General features: G+C 42.0%; 1 protein-coding gene across 1 annotated transcript in view; it reads right to left on the bottom strand.

Annotated features, from left to right (window-relative positions):
- Positions 1–977: 977 nt before the first annotated feature.
- Positions 978–9977, bottom strand: part of ZBBX (zinc finger B-box domain containing) — a 71601-nt gene continuing 62601 nt past the window's right edge. The window contains exon 21 of the mRNA XM_075937878.2: positions 978–3614. The gene's annotated coding sequence lies outside the window, so the exon portion shown is untranslated. The remainder of the gene's footprint in view (positions 3615–9977) is intronic.

The following is a 9977-nucleotide window of genomic DNA, read 5'->3' as shown; positions in this document are numbered from 1 at the left end:
AATTTTAATGCAAAATAAACATTTGTTTATCACTGGGGATTAGTCAGCACACTCACAGATCAATGTTACCTCAGTAAAATATGTAGCTGTCTCAGGACCAGGTACACAACCAGTCCAACTGATTTTGTTTCCTAGCCCTTCTATTTCAAAATTTCCCACTTAACAGGAACCAGAAGCAACCTCCTGGGTCAAATGCAGCAGGTTGGTGTTTAACCCTTCAATTACATGCTGAGTTTTCCTCAGCTGAAAACTTAGTTAACCTTCAAGTGTGTTAGCTGTGGCTGACTCAAACAAGAAATCAAGCACCCTGCTAGCTGTCAAAGGAACACAAAGATTCTGGCTCAAAGTGAGCAAGACATGTCACTTCACTAAGAGCACAACAAGTGTTTGTGTCTACATAGCTACATTTGAGTAGCTTGAAACCTTGGGGATTGACCTGACAGCAATCAATGCAGAGAATAAATCAATGACTCAAGACTAACCATTGCAAAGCCAAAAAATGTTAATGGCACCTCTTGGAGGTCTTCTTCCTACCTCCTGTACAAAGTAATTCCAGCAGGTTCAGGGAACTTCAGCAAACACTGAACCCATGGTAGACTATAACAATCTGCTGAGCAGAGATGACACCCGCATAATCCCCAATCACAGACACCTCAGGAGGAAAGCCAGCAGCTGCCAGGTGAGATGCAAGAAGTGACACTGGTGCTCAGACCAGTTGTCATAGCTGCTGCACATCGAGGGGAGCTGTCTGGGGACCACATTGGGGGTGGGGGGCAGCCCAGAATGGAACTGGCAGAAGAGGAACCACTCGAGGAAGAGTCTGATAAGTCTCTGCCAACATGTTTGTTATCAATATATGGGTGGAAGAACTCTCCAATATACGGTCCAATTCAGAAATTAACTAACAGTCAAAGTCATATGCCTTCAATCAGAAAGGATCTCATACCAATTTCCCCACACTTTCTTCCTTTTCCCTGAGAGCACACTGAATGCAAACTGGACACCAGGAACTGAGAGGGAGAAAAAATTAAACAAGCGGTTATGTATTTTTAATAGCTACTCATTCATTGTTTGAAATATGGGTTGGAATACTACAGTTAAGAGCATCTCATACCCCTTACTGCTAATACAGCACACTGTAAAAATTGGCCACACCTGTACCATCTCAAACCACATGTATAATGAGTAAAACATGAAATCAAAACTATACCTGGAGTGTGTATTTGATATACAGTTAGATGAAAGCCCCACAGCTTGTCACTTTTAATCTAGGTTGGATACAACTGTAGTAAATTCATTGTATGTACAATCATGCCAGATTGGCATGTGGATGGAGTATGTGATTTATTAGATTTTTTTTATTTTTACCATTGTTTAAATCTGTTACACTGAAAGTACAATATATTTAACATATTGTCACTTGATTTTAAAAAGTTTACAAGTGTAAATCAACAAAGTAGATCCTGATATTTCCGTAGACCTTTAACAGAAAAAAAATTCTTTTCCTTTTAAGTTACTATTATATTCAGTTGAGACCAGTTATTCATGAACATGTTGGACAAATTCTGCAGTTAGTATTCATTTGGACTTTTCATGAGTCATGAGTGAATAGACTTCAGGATTCTTCTTGTTTTTCAATATAACCCTCAATTTCTGACATCTCGGGAGGAGAGCCAGAAACTGCCAGGAGAAGGGCAAGAAGAGACCCTGGTGCTCAAACCAGTTGTTCCATGGCAAATCATAAATACCAAATAATTCATTTCTATCTCTGTCAAGACATAATTTTCAAAACCTTGCTGTTGTGCATTCCCTGTTAGCAACTACTGTTTATGCCTTCACTGTGGTGAGCTCTTAGCAATTATTATTCAAAAGAGGATGTGGAATGACCAGTTCATGCAGAATCTGAAAAGTTAATCTTCTGCTCCTAAGAAAAGCCTGTGCGATTAAGTAATTGCAGATAGAGTGTCAAAAACTACAAGTAAAATAAAAGGGTAAGAAAATATCTACCGCATCTCATTATCTCTAAGGGCTTGTCTATGCAAACAGTAACTGTGCAACAAGCTTCTCTATGAATCTACCGTGCACTAGACTTCTGTGGTCTAACTGTTCACATGCACAATGCTAACGAGCATTAACCATTTTGATAAGGCACATTGAGGTAGTCCTATTTCAAAGAGGACTAGATCAAAGTAGATACGTGCAGCAGACAAGCACCGGGCACTTGCCATAGACTCATTTTTATGTGTAGACAAATCCTTAATAAATATTTGTTACAGTTCTTTCTGAAGTCAATCAATAATATCCTTGTCTTAATGAAGTCTAAGAGTTTTGCCTCTGACTTATATAGCATCAAGATTTCACTCCATATATACACATAGGTTTGGTTTTTGGAGGACTCCATTTCTTGGAACTGTTAAAAGATCTATGATTTAGTATCAGTTACGTCTTCATTCTTATGTTCCCTGCTTACAAAGAGCATAAGCATTTTCAGCAATATAATCCTAAACAGCTGGAAAACCATGGAAAGCTCCTCATTACCAAGACTATAAATGACCTTGCGTTGATTATTTACAATAAGTCAAATTTATTGATCAATGAAAAAACATGTACTCTTTCCCAATTCAAAAGGGCTAGATAAATTGAAACTAACTGATTTTGTAGGTTACTGACTGAATGAAGCAAATGAAGCACACATAAGCCAAATTACAATAGAAGAGAGAGCATGGAGTGCTGAGCAAGTCCCATGATATTAAAGTGGGTGAGGTACCGTAATATCTTTTATTGTACCCACATCTGTTCGTGAGAGATACAAGCTTCCTAGCTACACAGAACTCTTCATCGGGTCCAAAGAGCTCTGTGTAGCTTGAAAACTTGCCTCTCTCACCAACTGAAGTTAGTCCAATAAAAGATATCACCTCACCCACCTTGCCTATCTAATGGAAGAGAAAGTGACACTTAACTTGCATAAATTAAATGTAGGGGAAACCGTATCTCAAAATAATATTGAGTCAGGTGCAAGCCCAGAAAAGCAAACATGCACTCTTTTGTGCTTATATACCCTATAGTCCTGCCTAGAGCAGGGGGCTGGACTTGATGACCTTCTGAGGTCTCTCCCAGTTCTATGGTTCTATGATTCAGTAAGAGTTAGCTAAAAGAGACCTGTTAAAGTACCAGCACAAATGGACTAAAAGGTGAGTGCTTCTGATATAACTCAAATTCATTGTGAGCGTAGATTCAATTATGTCAGGGAAAGGCTTCATGATCAACTCTTGATTTGAATGCATATTTGTGTGTAAACCGACTATTTGGACATGTTCTTCCTTCGTATTTAAAAAGTAAATTTAAACATAAGCAGGAAGATAGCCAATTGGCAATCAATTAAAATACTTTAAAGATTGAGCAGGCCCAGGTATGTGCTACAGAACTTTTCCAATAAAAGTGAAAAGCTTAAGGTCTTTCCGATTTTTTTGATTCATAGCCAAAGAATGAGCTGCTCTTTTCCATGTATCTTCCACTTTCTTTCTCGGTGATTAGGAAGAAGGTACTATTTCTGTCTGGAAATCCTTTGGCACTTGGGTTAAATTGTAGCCAGCTGCCAGACATGCCTAAGAGCACTGTAGGATAAAGAGAAAACAAGAGTGTGTATTCATATTAGGGTATATATCTGGAAATAAATATTAGCAGTAAAGTAGGGTATGCCAGACCTAATCTCCTAGGATCAGTTCATGACAAGGAGTTATCACCTACACAGAAATTTCAAAATTCAAGAGGCCACATGTTCCCAATATCTGCCTACTTAAGACGAGGAATTGTTCAACCTGTTTTCTAGTTACCCTGATGTGTTTGAGAAGACTCAGGTTTCCTGGGTCTTTAAATTATACATTGTTGCAGGCACCCTAAATATACTGTCTCCCTGGACAAATTCATATATTCTTTATGACAGCATACCCATGAGGTACAATTAAAACCCCACTGAAAAGTAATTCTTTTGCAAAAGTAGTAGACATTTTTAAAATTGAATATATTAGCTGTTTTGAGCAGAGGAGTGGTCCAGAGCTAAAAATATGGAATAAGGGACCATTCAGTGCTTCCTGACACAGGGGTAATGACCATGCTCTCCCGTGTCTGTTGATATCAAATATGGAGGCTGTGAACCACACAGTGCTGCAAGAACATCCTGCACATTAACTAACTGTTCTGAGTTCTTTGACATTTATGGGCAGCTGCAGCTCCTGTACAGACCACACGCCTTGGGTCTGCAGCTCGCTTCCCAGGTAAGGTCTGAAGCTTCCATGCTTAGTGACATCGAAGGCTTTGGACCATTGAACAGGATGCCAGTGAGGGCTGTCTCAGGATCGACTGCAACATGGTCAAAATTGTTGGGGTAAGAGTGATAATCTTGTTGAGGTGATCTCTGGCAAGGATGTACACCATAGATAGCCACTGCAGTAGAGGCCACATAGAGGTTTGCAAGACTCACGTCATATGTGCATGTTGCCTTATGGCCCAGCAGTGCAGACAAATTCACACCATTGCGATGGAAAACTCAAAGAGTCCTGCTATGAGATCTCTCATCATCAACCTTTTGCAACGGACGAACGCTCAATCTGACAGAGTCAAGAACCACTCCAATAAACTCTATTTGTTGCATGAGAACTAACTTGGATTTTTCCATTTTCCACCAGATTGAGACATTAACAAATATCCAACGATAGCTTCCTGGATTGGCAAGCTCAACTGGCCCCTGATCAGACGGTCATTGAGATACAGATTTATCAGGATACTCTGATGTCTGAGGTAAGATGCCACCACTGAGATGCATTTTGTGAACACCTTCAGTGCTGTCACCAGGCCAAAGGGGAGCACGGCAAACTAGTAGAAATTGGAAACCACCATAAAACAAAGGAAGCAGCAGTGGCTTCCTATAAAGAACAACATACCAGTCACTCCAGGAAGGGGAAGATGGAGGCCAGGGAGGCCATGTGGAACTTCAACTTTGCTAGATACATGTTGAGATCTTGCAGCTCTAGGATGGGGCATAGCAACCCCATTCCTCTTGACCTTTGGTATTGGAAAGTATCTGGAGTAGAATCCCTTGCCTCTGAGGTCTGGGAGGACTTTCTGTTCTACCCCCAGTTGCAGTAGGGTTTATACCTCCTACCAGAACATTCTCATAAGAGGGGTCCCTGAACAGGAATGGGGAAGGACGGTTGGGTGAGCAGTAAAAATTAATTGAAGAGTATAGCCTTGTGCAACTGTGTTGAGGACCCCACAATCCAATGTTATGGATGCCCAGGCTGAGAGAAAAGAAGAGAGACAGTTGGAGAAATAGGAATAGGTAAAATCCAGGAAGGTGACTAGGATGTTACCCTTAGGTTCACCCTCAAAATGGAATTCAGACCTTGTCGAGAACAGGTGAAGCCGGCCTGGTTGAGGCAGGAGACTGGTGGCTCTGCCAGCACCAGTATACCATTGACTTCTTTGTGGCAGGATCCTGATTAGACTGGCCACATTGTTGGTGCAGAGGTTAAGGTTTAAAACAATTCTGCTGCTTCCCTGGAATGGTCAGGCCTAGTCTTAAACATAGTGCAGGAATCCCTCAGATTGTGCAACTTATCTATTTCCTGCTTAAACAGAGCACGACCTTTGGAGGGGAGGTCCTGAATGAACTGCTGGACATTTGCTGACTGCCCTGAAGACTGGAGCCACTCTTCTCACTGTCTGGAGATGGCAGAAGCCATAGTCTCTGTCTCACAGACCACCGTGTCCAAAGCCACTTGCAACATGGCTCCTGCCAGTTCCTGCCTTCCTCCAGAATGGCCTGGAATTCCTTTCTCAAATCTTCTGGGACTGAATTGGCAAATTTGGCCACTGATTGCCATCTATATTACAGAAAAGTTTACACTTGTGCACCAGTATGAACAATTCTCTTGTATTGGCTGTTTCATTTTACTCTTTGAAATTTAAAAAATAAATCTTAACAAGTGATACTAAAATGGCTGGGTACCTCAAATGCTTAACCTTTCCAAATTAATCTGCATGTTAAATGCCCTGAAGTTATAAGTGGGAAGCTAAGAAACAGCAGGCTTCACCAAATAGTAATCATCAATACATTATCCCTATATCAGTTCACAGTAAATGTCTGATTTAGCTAATATTCAGTATGAGCCAATAAAGTGGTTTCTACAGTAAGAATTGAGTACCAAAGACTTCAAATTGCAGGCATGCAGTTTCTTAGATGGTCACTCCTCTACCATCTCTCAATGAATCACTTGATCTGGACAAAAGAGCTGCTGTTTGACAACTATTTCCAAACACGGATAAAATAGTATGCTTAAGCAATGAATAGATTTTGCAGTGTCTTTAGGATTTTATTCCCACCTGACCTCTAATTTGCAAGGAAGTAAACTGTACAGTTGAAGAGCTTAAAACCTACTGCAGAGAGACTCAAATCATCTGCTCCTCCAAGAATATGGTAAAAAACAATCTGTGAGATATGTATTTTGCAAAGTACTTTTCAATAAAGAGTATTTACTCATTTTTGCTAACAATGTATTTAACAATTAAAACAATACAGAACAGCACTAAATTGCATTATGAAAGCTGTAAGGGTTGTTAACAGTTACAGAATATCATTGCTGTAATGCATATTCAAGGTGCCATTTAATTCCTTTTGAGTGAAAGAGCAGGCTTTTGCAATCACAAGTCATCACAATAACAATGCTCTAATTATGTTTGATGGGCATATGTATCATGATTACAATAGCAAAAGCAAAAAAATAAAAGATTTCTTGGGGCTTTCCTTTTAAATGTAGGGCAATCATGTGTAAACAACAGAAAGCTGATTCCATGCTGTATATTTTCTATTTCTGGACAAAATCTCTGAATTACGAAATCTTCTACATACTGTGTCAGGCAATAATCTCTCTGTCAATGGATGGATATAACAGATGTTATTAGATAAAGTTTTTCAACCCAACCCCATGTTAAAGATTTCCTAGAAGGATTCAGAAGCATTTTCATCTGCTCCATATCACAAAACAATCTCATTGGACCAAAAATATAACTCTTTTTCAAAATATTATCTTCCACAAACAAAAATAAACCTACTCACAGTAATTTAGGGTTCATATTTTCTGGGCTAGGTCAAAAAATGGAAACAAATAAGTACTTGCAGAAATTTTTAGAAAGATGAGGTAAATCTAATATTAAATGAGAAGCTGTAGATGTTCACCCAGTTTTTGAATACCATACTTTGAAGAGAAGAAACTGAAAGTCCTTTGATCCAGACATTCAAGTGAATGTGGACAGAGGATAGATTTCAAGTGGTAGGCTGTCACTTTATTAAATTTAACCCCAGAATACCTCATTTCCTAACATCAGGCATTTAAATAGTTCCAATGCAATATGTAAAGGGATCTGATCTAACCCATAAATCAGGATAAACGCTCCACTGTCTATTTCTACATTTCAGCTTACTATTCTGAATCTTCTCATCTTCCCATCTCCACAAAAGGGACAAAAGGTACCAAGGAGGGACCCCGGCCACTGTAAAGACTTTCAGTCCCCTCTTTTCACGTAAGGCTGACATCTGACAGCAAAATCCTAGGCCTCTTATTTCTGGGCATCGGCCCTTTTGGATGAACTAAACATTCATATAATACTTAATATCACATTTCTAACAACTATGCCTAGCTGGCTCTCCATGATGCTGTGAAAAAGGAAAACAAGGGTCTACACTGACAGCATGGTGGATAGTAACTGAACCCCCCCCCCCCACCCCCCTTGTGTGAAATAAGGCAGTATTACCAAACTTTTTTATATTGTGGACCAGCCAACCCAGTCACAAACTTTCGGTGGACCAGCAATACTTTATTTGCATATTCCTTATGCAAAAGAATATGCAAATGTGCAAATAAGATATTGCTGGACTGCCAAAAGTCCTGGTCCCTAGAGCTGCTGCGAATAGCCGGCTTCAGCTCTGGCTGTCGCCACATAGCAGGCAGCTACTGCTGCTGAAGCCAGCTGTTCGCAGCAGCTATTGGGTATGTGGTTTGGGTACATCATGGTGAGTCTCCCCAGTGCCAGCCCTAACCACTTGAGCCTTCCCCTCCACTGCCCCCAGCACCAGCCACTGACCCCAGAGTCCCCTGCATCCAATCTCCCCAGAGCCAGCCTCCTGTCCTCAGAGCCCCGCAGTGCTAGCCCCCATCCCAAATGTGTCAGTCCCTCATCCCTTAAAGCCCCCCCAACTCCAGACTCCCCAGTGCCAGACTGATGTTTCCAGAGTCCCACTGCACCCAACCTCCCCAGAGTCCCCCTACTGCCAGACCCCAATATTAGCCCCATCATGAGCCCCCCCAGTACCAGTCCTGCCCCCTTGCCCCCTCACTACTAGCTCCACAGCCAAAGCCCCAGTGCCAGCCCCCCACCCTCCCAGAGCACTATCCCCGCCCCCAGAGCCTGCCCTGCCCTCCTCTCTCCCCTCCCCCCCCCCGATCTAACCCAGCACTGCCTCCCAATCACCAACTGAGCACTGCTGCCAGGTCACGGCTGCTCTAAGGCTTCCGTGCTGGGCTCCATGTGCCCCTCCCACTGTGCAGCGAACCGCTCTTCCACATCTGGGAGGAAACCTGCCCCTGGCACTGGTTGGCTGAAAGCAGGGCAGGACACACCTCTCTCAACAGCCGTGGTGGGAGGGGAGGTGCTGGGCAGTGTATCCCAGTGTCACCACAGTCCAGCAGCCAGCAGTTTGTGGCCCAGCACTGGGCCATGGACCAGTGGTTGGGAACTGCTGAAGTAAGGAGTGGTAACTAGGTAACAAAGGGTGGCAACGTGATATGGCAGGAGTGATATGTAACTTATTTGTAACTGTGTATAAAAGTGTACCTCAAAAGGTGGTTGTAGACTGACCATGGAGGCAATGGTGAATCCATAGTATTGATTGGGTGTTAGTCCATTGTTGTGGTGTACATAGGAATAGTGGTGCAGCAGCATGTCTGTTCACTGATAACTATTATTATACTTCGCAATAAACATGGCGAGGTGCTTTTGGTCCTTGTCTGATTTGTGTTCTCTGAGGGTGTTCTCCAAGTCTGTTGTGTTGACTAATTGCACATGGTTAATAGGTTAGATAGACATCTGTCAGGAATGGTGTAGACGGAGCTTGGTCCTGCCTTGAGGGCGGGGGGCTGGACTCGATGACCTCTCGAGGTCCCTTCCAGTCCTATTATTCTATGATTCTATGTTAAACAGGACCACACAAACGCATGCATGCAGCAGAAAGTTTATCATCATTAACAGAGCTGAAGACCTGTCAGGAACCCATCAGGATGGCCTGATTGACAACAACAGTCACCTGAGAAAACTGATGTTTTACCATGGTTCTACTGGGCACTTCCTCGGCTATTCAAAAGATAAACATTTCTTCTGAAGAAGAGTTTGAAGGGGGCATGGGTAATGGGTTATTCCAGACCAAGGATGTTTTAATTGTAATTAAAGAGGGTGGAAATCTCCCAATCCCATCTTCTATTCAATTACTGTGACAGCCCACAGCCCCAGGCCCTCCCATTTCTTTACTTACTAGCTCCACAGCCATGGAGCCTCTCGGCTCCTATTGGCCACAGTTTGCTGTTTGCAGCCAAGGGAAGCTGGTAAGAAAACCAATGGGAACAGCCTGTTAGCTCTTTCAGAGTGGGCCTATGATCCACTTTGAGAAACACAGGGCTAGCTGAAAAGTGAAACTTTTCACTGAAGGTTAACATATTAATATTTTCATGTAAACATAGCCCTATTTTAGGAGCTGAAATTCACCAATTAACATCCATTCCTCCTGAGGGTAAATAAGGTCTCCGCTAGGGGAGAATTTTGAATGGAAGCATGAAACTTAATTTATTCAGACAGTACCTTTATAGATATAGATTTTTGAAAGAGAATGTTTTGCAGCAATTCACAGGAAGATTCTCTTAGACTTGCTA

This window comes from Pelodiscus sinensis, chromosome 10 (genome assembly GCF_052426305.1).
Source record: "Pelodiscus sinensis isolate ZL-2025 chromosome 10, ASM5242630v1, whole genome shotgun sequence".
NCBI classification, from domain to species: Eukaryota; Metazoa; Chordata; order Testudines; family Trionychidae; genus Pelodiscus; species Pelodiscus sinensis.
This window is presented reverse-complemented; position numbering and strand designations above follow the sequence as displayed.